This window comes from Macaca nemestrina, chromosome 17 (genome assembly GCF_043159975.1).
Source record: "Macaca nemestrina isolate mMacNem1 chromosome 17, mMacNem.hap1, whole genome shotgun sequence".
Classification (NCBI taxonomy): Eukaryota; Metazoa; Chordata; class Mammalia; order Primates; family Cercopithecidae; genus Macaca; species Macaca nemestrina.
The window spans coordinates 21,863,253-21,873,336 of record NC_092141.1 but is presented as its reverse complement, the minus strand read 5'-3'; the positions used below and the strand labels follow the sequence as shown (position 1 = coordinate 21,873,336).

Genomic DNA, 10,084 nt, shown 5'->3' with positions numbered 1-10,084 from the left:
GCAAGAGGGAGGGCAGAGCAGAGGCCGGAGCCCAGGCCGCTTACTGCTCGGTGCCACCGCCAGGGGCCTAAGGGGAGGGTTGCCCAAAGGCCGACTTGTCCGGAGAGGCCAGCGTTCCAGGGACTGGGAGGCTTGGCATCTCCCCTTCCCGGCTTCCTCTTCAAGCTTCTGCCGGGGTGTGGCTTCATGTCTCAGAGAAGCGCCGTGAAAAGGTCCAAGCGTCTCCTCTGAGGCGGGTGTGCTCCTCTCTTGCAGGGCGACGAGCTCCTCTGGGGCTTTTTGTCCCTGGCTGGACTGTGGTTATCTTGATCCTAGGAGAGAGTCCGCTGGCTCGGCAAGGGTAATGAGATTTCCACAGCTGCGGGGAAGACGCATCTCCTCACGTGGTCGAGGCCCTCAGGGACCCAAAGTGGAACGGCGGCGGAAACCATTGACAAGCCGCCACATGAGCCAGGCACAGAGGCAGAAAGAGGCTCAGCAGAGCCAGGCCGACACGCAAGAAGTCGCTTTTGGGCGCACAGGGCGCGAAAGTCCGAACACACACACGCGTACGGGCGCGCATACACACACACACACACACACACACACACACACACACAAACCGGCAGAAAGAGGGAACGACGCAGAGAGTGAGGGCCAGAGAGAGAAGAGAGAATGGGAGAGACACGGACACACGCAGTCACACAGCAGCGGCACAGAAACACACCCCCGCAGGCAACCCCTGACGCTGCAGGCTTCTGCTCCGGGCGTGAAGGTCCCTCGGGGGAGAGAGCAGCCCACGGACACGCGGGCGGACCTGTCCTGCACATCACGGGGCCAAGACTTTTGGGGGAGACTCACCCCAACAGCGTCCGGGCAGGCCTGAGGCTGGGACGACGCGCCGCTTCCCCCGGACTCCGCCTGCGGTTTTGTCATCCTGGCCGGCGCATTGCGACTCCCGGCGTCGTCCGTCCGGAGACGTTCCCGTCGACCCCGTGGAGAGGTGAGGCAGGAGCCTCGCAGCCCCGACACCCAAGCACCGCCACGGAGGGCTCCTGCTTTGCCAAGCCTCGGGGGCCGGTTTCTAAGACAACCGTGGGAATCACTGTGACGGGAGGGGCCGCTGGAGCCTCGCGCATGCGCACTGGTCCTGCCGCGCCGGGCCCACTCGCGCTCCCCACCTGGAAGTCAGGCTGCGGCCCCTTTAAACAACGGCGGCTGCGCGGGGCGCCGGGGCCCGGGATGGGGTGGGAGGGGGCGTGTGTGTGGTGGGGCAGGGGGGAGGGGGGGGCCGCTGGGGACTCCCGCTGCAGCCCCGGCGGCCGCCGGATCCGGGCTCCAGCAGGGGGCGGCGTGGGAGAAGGGGCCGCGGGCATCCCAGTACCAAGACCCCCGGAGTCCTGTCTTCAGGACCTCCTTGAGCCGACTTCCACCGGTGGAGGGGGAGCTTCAGGGCGTCTGCTGGGGTCTCAGGACTCCTCTTCAGATGGGATTTTGGACCCCTCCGGGTGAGAAAGGATGGGCTCGCCATCATCTGCTGAGGCAGGCGGGGCCTCACTGCAGCACAGAATCATCCCCTGGGCCTTAAGGCGTGGTGTCAGCTGAAAATTCACTGACCCATGAGTCCTCGGCCTCCCTCCCCCTCTGAAAGAGCGGCGGCCTTCCCCACCCCCCACCCCCCACCCCGCACCCCCCACGCTTGCAAAAGCCCCGGGGCTCCTGCAAGCTGCTACTGCCTTCCAGGACACGCGCAAACAGGGACAGGGGCGGTTCCGCGGCGGAGCCCATGGCCCCACGCGTGGCACTGGCGTATCCCCGAGCCGACGATGGGAACGTGTGCCAGCCCGGGCATACGGGGCGACGGCGAAACCAACAGCGGTGTCCAGGCCCGTGCCCGGTGGAAGAGGGTCCCAAGGGACCTGTCCGTCCATTCCAAGGGAAACCAAAGAAGGCCCGGGATCCAGGAGGGGGCCAGAAGATTCACGGAGTCAGTCCACCCAGGAGCAGAGGAGAGGCTGTCCCTCAAGAATGAGACGGGAAGTGCAGAGGGGAAATGCCACACCGCCTGTCCAAGAAGACCAGGCCAGTCACGGGCTCGCCTACCGCTCGTGCTAGGCAAGCCACCCAGCCATGAGGTGAAACAGGGAGAGCAAGACAGCTTCCCTGTCGGAGACACGTGTGGAAGCCAAGAGCTCCAGGGTCATGGAACCTGCCCAAGCCAGCAGAAACAGGTTTGGAGAGAGAGACCGTCACGACACGGATCTCCCACGACTGTCTCCCTGACGGACTGGGAAGCGATCTGTGTTGAAGACATTCAGCCAGACCGAGAAGCGTCTAGGCCCCTGAGAAACGGGGGAGACAGAGCAAGAGGGAGGGCAGAGCAGAGGCCGGAGCCCAGGCCGCTTACTGCTCGGTGCCACCGCCGGGGGCCTAAGGGGAGGGTTGCCCAAAGGCCGACTTGTCCGGAGAGGCCAGCGTTCCAGGGACTGGGAGGCTTGGCATCTCCCCTTCCCGGCTTCCTCTTCAAGCTTCTGCCGGGGTGTGGCTTCATGTCTCAGAGAAGCGCCGTGAAAAGGTCCAAGCGTCTCCTCTGAGGCGGGTGTGCTCCTCTCTTGCAGGGCGACGAGCTCCTCTGGGGCTTTTTGTCCCTGGCTGGACTGTGGTTATCTTGATCCTAGGAGAGAGTCCGCTGGCTCGGCAAGGGTAATGAGATTTCCACAGCTGCGGGGAAGACGCATCTCCTCACGTGGTCGAGGCCCTCAGGGACCCAAAGTGGAACGGCGGCGGAAACCATTGACAAGCCGCCACATGAGCCAGGCACAGAGGCAGAAAGAGGCTCAGCAGAGCCAGGCCGACACGCAAGAAGTCGCTTTTGGGCGCACAGGGCGCGAAAGTCCGAACACACACACGCGTACGGGCGCGCATACACACACACACACACACACACACACACACACACACACACAAACCGGCAGAAAGAGGGAACGACGCAGAGAGTGAGGGCCAGAGAGAGAAGAGAGAATGGGAGAGACACGGACACACGCAGTCACACAGCAGCGGCACAGAAACACACCCCCGCAGGCAACCCCTGACGCTGCAGGCTTCTGCTCCGGGCGTGAAGGTCCCTCGGGGGAGAGAGCAGCCCACGGACACGCGGGCGGACCTGTCCTGCACATCACGGGGCCAAGACTTTTGGGGGAGACTCACCCCAACAGCGTCCGGGCAGGCCTGAGGCTGGGACGACGCGCCGCTTCCCCCGGACTCCGCCTGCGGTTTTGTCATCCTGGCCGGCGCATTGCGACTCCCGGCGTCGTCCGTCCGGAGACGTTCCCGTCGACCCCGTGGAGAGGTGAGGCAGGAGCCTCGCAGCCCCGACACCCAAGCACCGCCACGGAGGGCTCCTGCTTTGCCAAGCCTCGGGGGCCGGTTTCTAAGACAACCGTGGGAATCACTGTGACGGGAGGGGCCGCTGGAGCCTCGCGCATGCGCACTGGTCCTGCCGCGCCGGGCCCACTCGCGCTCCCCACCTGGAAGTCAGGCTGCGGCCCCTTTAAACAACGGCGGCTGCGCGGGGCGCCGGGGCCCGGGATGGGGTGGGAGGGGGCGTGTGTGTGGTGGGGCAGGGGGGAGGGGGGGGCCGCTGGGGACTCCCGCTGCAGCCCCGGCGGCCGCCGGATCCGGGCTCCAGCAGGGGGCGGCGTGGGAGAAGGGGCCGCGGGCATCCCAGTACCAAGACCCCCGGAGTCCTGTCTTCAGGACCTCCTTGAGCCGACTTCCACCGGTGGAGGGGGAGCTTCAGGGCGTCTGCTGGGGTCTCAGGACTCCTCTTCAGATGGGATTTTGGACCCCTCCGGGTGAGAAAGGATGGGCTCGCCATCATCTGCTGAGGCAGGCGGGGCCTCACTGCAGCACAGAATCATCCCCTGGGCCTTAAGGCGTGGTGTCAGCTGAAAATTCACTGACCCATGAGTCCTCGGCCTCCCTCCCCCTCTGAAAGAGCGGCGGCCTTCCCCACCCCTCACCCCCCACGCTTGCAAAAGCCCCGGGGCTCCTGCAAGCTGCTACTGCCTTCCAGGACACGCGCAAACAGGGACAGGGGCGGTTCCGCGGCGGAGCCCATGGCCCCACGCGTGGCACTGGCGTATCCCCGAGCCGACGATGGGAACGTGTGCCAGCCCGGGCATACGGGGCGACGGCGAAACCAACAGCGGTGTCCAGGCCCGTGCCCGGTGGAAGAGGGTCCCAAGGGACCTGTCCGTCCATTCCAAGGGAAACCAAAGAAGGCCCGGGATCCAGGAGGGGGCCAGAAGATTCACGGAGTCAGTCCACCCAGGAGCAGAGGAGAGGCTGTCCCTCAAGAATGAGACGGGAAGTGCAGAGGGGAAATGCCACACCGCCTGTCCAAGAAGACCAGGCCAGTCACGGGCTCGCCTACCGCTCGTGCTAGGCAAGCCACCCAGCCATGAGGTGAAACAGGGAGAGCAAGACAGCTTCCCTGTCGGAGACACGTGTGGAAGCCAAGAGCTCCAGGGTCATGGAACCTGCCCAAGCCAGCAGAAACAGGTTTGGAGAGAGAGACCGTCACGACACGGATCTCCCACGACTGTCTCCCTGACGGACTGGGAAGCGATCTGTGTTGAAGACATTCAGCCAGACCGAGAAGCGTCTAGGCCCCTGAGAAACGGGGGAGACAGAGCAAGAGGGAGGGCAGAGCAGAGGCCGGAGCCCAGGCCGCTTACTGCTCGGTGCCACCGCCAGGGGCCTAAGGGGAGGGTTGCCCAAAGGCCGACTTGTCCGGAGAGGCCAGCGTTCCAGGGACTGGGAGGCTTGGCATCTCCCCTTCCCGGCTTCCTCTTCAAGCTTCTGCCGGGGTGTGGCTTCATGTCTCAGAGAAGCGCCGTGAAAAGGTCCAAGCGTCTCCTCTGAGGCGGGTGTGCTCCTCTCTTGCAGGGCGACGAGCTCCTCTGGGGCTTTTTGTCCCTGGCTGGAGTGTGGTTATCTTGATCCTAGGAGAGAGTCCGCTGGCTCGGCAAGGGTAATGAGATTTCCACAGCTGCGGGGAAGACGCATCTCCTCACGTGGTCGAGGCCCTCAGGGACCCAAAGTGGAACGGCGGCGGAAACCATTGACAAGCCGCCACATGAGCCAGGCACAGAGGCAGAAAGAGGCTCAGCAGAGCCAGGCCGACACGCAAGAAGTCGCTTTTGGGCGCACAGGGCGCGAAAGTCCGAACACACACACGCGTACGGGCGCGCATACACACACACACACACACACACACACACACACACACACACACCGGCAGAAAGAGGGAACGACGCAGAGAGTGAGGGCCAGAGAGAGAAGAGAGAATGGGAGAGACACGGACACACGCAGTCACACAGCAGCGGCACAGAAACACACCCCCGCAGGCAACCCCTGACGCTGCAGGCTTCTGCTCCGGGCGTGAAGGCCCCTCGGGGGAGAGAGCAGCCCACGGACACGCGGGCGGACCTGTCCTGCACATCGCGGCGCCAAGACTTTTGGGGAGACTCACCCCAACAGCGTCCGGGCAGGCCTGAGGCTGGGACGACGCGCCGGTTCCCCCGGACTCCGCCTGCGGTTTTGTCATCCTGGCCGGCGCATTGCGACTCTCGGCATCGTCCGTCCGGAGACGTTCCTGTCGACCCCGTGGAGAGGTGAGGCAGGAGCCTCGCAGCCCAGACACCCAAGCACCGCCACGGAGGGCTCCTGCTTTGCCAAGCCTCGGGGGCCGGTTTCTAAGACAACCGTGGGAATCACTGTGATATGAGGGGCTGCTGGAGCCTCGCGCATGCGCACTGGCCCTGCCGCGCCGGGCCCACTCGCGCTCCCCACCTGGAAGTCAGGCTGCGGCCCCTTTAAACAACGGTGGCTGCGTGGGGCCCCGGGGCCCGGGATGGGGTGGGAGGGGGCGTGTGTGTGGTGGGGCAGGGGGGAGGGGGGGCCGCTTGGGACTCCCGCTGCTGCGCTGTCGGCCGCTGCAACCGGGCTCCAGCAGGGGGCGGCGTGGGAGAAGGGGCCGCGGGCATCCCAGTACCAAGACCCCCGGAGTCCTGTCTTCAGGACCTCCTTGAGCCGACTTCCACCGCTGGAGGGGGAGCTTCAGGGCGTCTGCTGGGGTCTCAGGACTCCTTTTCAGATGGGATTTTGGACCCCTCCGGGTGAGAAAAGATGGGCTCGCCATCATCTGCTGAGGCAGGCGGGGCCTCACTGCAGCACAGAATCATCCCCTGGGCCTTAAGGCGTGGTGTCAGCTGAAAATTCACTGACCCATGAGTCCTCGGCCTCCCTCCCCCTCTGAAAGAGCGGCGGCCTTCCCCACCCCCCATCCCCCACCCCCCACGCTTGCAAAAGCCCCGGGGCTCCTGCAAGCTGCTACTGCCTTCCAGGACACGCGCAAACAGGGACAGGGGCGGTTCCGCGGCGGAGCCCATGTTCCCAAGCATGGCACTGGCGTATCCCCGAGCCGACGATGGGAACCTGTGCCAGCACGAGAACTAGAGGTGCATGACCTCAGCAAGACTTTCTCCTGGCTCCAGTGGGCACCACAGACCCGGGAGGCTGCCCTCCCACCACCCATGTGGCCAGGAGGAGCATCACAGAACACAACAGTCAACTGCATTAGGGGGTCCTCAACTTGGTGGCTTTCCAGGGTTCCAGGAGGCAAATGAGCAGAAAATGCAGGTTCTAAGGGTACCAAGAGGGACCTTGGAAGCGTCTCTTGTCTCCTCTTTTCCTGCAGCTCCTGGGGTATGTGGCTCATTCTCGAGGCATTCTTAGCCACGGCAGCGATTTCCCCCAACTTCCAAATGAGAACCTCAAGGACCGAACAGGGCCTGCTCTTGTCCCAGGATTTTTGACAGAGTCCAGTGCCTGGGAACATTCTGTCTTATCCCAAATCATCACTCAGGCCCCTAAGCCCCTCTCTGCTCTGAAGGACCCGCAGGAGTAAAAAGCATTTTCCAAGTGTCTCAGCACACACTCAGCCATTCCTAAAGAATGAAGGCCAACAGACACTTCTGAGTACATGTAAGGCTGTGGTTCCTTACTCCAAACAAATCACATTATTCATAAAAAGGAGAAAATGGGAGCTTAATCCCCTGTACCTACACTATGACAGGTGGGACCATCTGATTCCAGGTACCCACAGAGGTGAACTGCAGGACCCTAACCTTGTCTTTCCAAGGCTGTTCCGTGCAGGGCCCTGACCCAGGAAGAACCCTGGAAGCTTTTGGATCCTCCTGCCCATGCTCTGGACCCTTTTCTGAGCCTGACTCTAAAACTCAGCAGATTGAATAGGACTTGCTGGTTGTACCTCGGTCAAGGGTGTTACCTCCTCTATCTCTAATTCGTCACATAGTTCTTGCCATGTTCTCCCACCTGTCCTGTTCTCCAGAATAAAAGGTGATAAGCAACTGACTGGTAACTCCATCTGGATGTCTAAGAGCATCTCCTACCTAGCAAATTGTTACAGAATTGACATCCGCCACCCTCAATCCTATTCCCACCAAAGTCCCCCCATCTCAAGCACCATGGTCTTCGAGCTGCTCAAGTCAAAATTTTAGGTTTTATTCATCCCTGGGGGCTATTGTTCCCTTGCTCTGCAATTTCATTTCATAAATCAGTCCTACATCTCTCCAGAACTTTTTTTATTGTTTCCACTTCTCTCTGTGTCCATTAATTTCATGATGTTCCGGGCCACCACTGATTCTCACCTGGATGTCTATAGTGACATCCCCTGCTGTCCTGACTTCCACTGCCACCTGCCTACAACTCACTCTCCATGCAGCAGGCAAAATGTCTGTGTAACATTTACATCTAACTATGCTACTTGCTGCTGAAAACCATCTAAAGGCTTTCCAACACACATATCATGAAATCAGAACTTCTCATTCAGATGGCAAAGGCTAACAGTGTTGCCCTCCAGTATCCATTATTCTGTTATGCCTTCTTACCAGAACACCTTCAGGGCTGTAATGATGAATAAATATGTAAAGCCCAGTTATCAGGTTGGTGATATAACACAAAATCCTAATTTAAAGTGGCTCAGTTTTCCCATACAACTGAAGTTTGAGAAACTTAAATTTGTTTTATCTGAATTCCTGTCTTAGAAAACCAACCATCAGTACTCCCAGATAGTATCAAGGAATTGAAACTTTCCGACAGTGCATTGGATAATGAGATGCACCTACTGCTTATTGGCCAACTCCTCTTAATCACCCTTTCCTGATTCCTGTTTTCCTGTATGTAGTTACATTCATTTCCCACTAGATACACCCCTAACTTTAGTTGGGATGGGAGACTGACTTAAAGCTGATCTATGACATCTGCTGATGACATCTGCTGATGACATCTGCATTAAAGCCTTTCTTCCCTGGAAATACTCCTTGTCTTAGTGATTGGCTTTCAGTGTGGTGAGCAACTTGACCTAGGCAGAACCCGTGGCATTTAGCAACATAATTTTTAACTTTTCTTGTCACCAGAAGTCATCAGCTTTGTGATTCTGGCCAATGAAATGGAATTCTACTAGAAAGTTCTTCGAGAATTTTGGCTTTCCTGATGCAAGTTTTACCACACACTGGTGGCACTTTCTTCCATGTTTCGTGTCTGGGATACAATTTTGATGGCCAGAGCAACCATAGCTATATTGGAACAGTGACATAAAGTCTAAGAGACTCCAAAAGAATACATCACTGAGCCTTTTCAGCCATTAAAACTATCTGCCTCCACCTCGGACTTCCCATTACCTGATAAAATGAACCTCCTTGTGTTGAACTCACTGTATTGAAGATTGAGTTTCTCATATTTAACTGCAAATGATCCACCTTGCCTATCAGGGCCTGCATCTTCTAGTTCTTGGACTCTATTGTCTGCATCTTTCTGGTTGTTCAATTCGTTCTTTCTCATTTTTGTCTCAAGACCTCCCCTAAGTTAACACTCCCAACTCTGTACACAACCATCCCCATTCCATCGCCTGGTCTCTCTTGCAATGCTTACATTTATCTTTTTATTAGCTGACTCCTAATGCTGGAATTAAAACTTTTTGGAAATAGGAACCTCAACTGAGTTTTTAATCATTGAATATGTGGTGCCTAAAAGAATAATGGTAGGCACTTAGTAAACAATTGCTGATGAATGGAAGGAATGCGTCCAACTCTCAAGTGCAATTTCTTTAGTTATCAAAATTTTGAACGTAATGTACAGTCATAATGAGATGTTCTTTTGGAACTTTACAATGGAAGGGATAATGAAAATTTAATACTTGGATTGTTATGGCTGATGTGTAAAACCATAAGCAGAAGACTATCAGGAGAGGATGAAATAAACAGGCCTTGTTTGTTGTGCTTTTCTGTTTGTTTGTTCTTATGTATTGTTTTCTGTTTATCTTTGATAGTTTGGAGGAGCTTCGGAAAGGAAAAGAAATAAACTTATTTTTTTCTATTTTAAGATCAAATGTTTAAATCTATATCACATCTGTACTCATCTCTTTTTCAAAATTCTGTTTCATTTGCATTAATTGTCTTCTTAGTTAGAATTTCTACTAATATGAAAAAGTTATTTTAAAATTTTAATATTTTATGATCTGTTGTTTCTTAAAGTGGTTTGAAGTCCTTACGTATGTTAAACTTTTTATTTTACTCATACGATCTTTCTAGGCTTTCGGGTAGTTGATTTAGTTCTTTTTTTAGATTAATTTTTTTCTAAAAATTTATTTGAAATTAGATATACCTCCAATTCCTGTTTTAAATTTATTCTCAGAAACTTTACATGTCTAAATTTACCAATTTACCTGTTGTTTTCTCTTTAACCTCAGAAAATAACAGAAAGTGATTCTCAAAAATTTTTACAACTTTACACACACACACACACACACACACACACACAGAGCAATGAAAACAACTATGGAACAAAGGAAACAACACAAAACAACTAAAGTTTAAAATACAGTGATTGTTCATGCAAAAGCAGATAGAAGAATATTTTGAAGCAGAAATCCAAAATCTCATCATAGTTCTAGACAAAAGGAAAAGAAAATGCAAAGTGGATCCTCATTAGTTTCAGAGAAAAATTGGGAAAATATTGT

At 56.3% G+C, this 10,084-nt stretch overlaps 1 long non-coding RNA gene across 1 annotated transcript; it reads left to right on the top strand.

The window, feature by feature from the left end:
- The first annotated feature begins 6,013 nt into the window (after positions 1-6,013).
- Positions 6,014-7,419, top strand: LOC139359326 (uncharacterized). The gene is made up of 2 exons (XR_011615254.1): positions 6,014-7,029; positions 7,141-7,419. It is a non-coding gene; the product is annotated as an uncharacterized lncRNA (long non-coding RNA).
- The last annotated feature ends 2,665 nt before the right edge of the window (positions 7,420-10,084 follow it).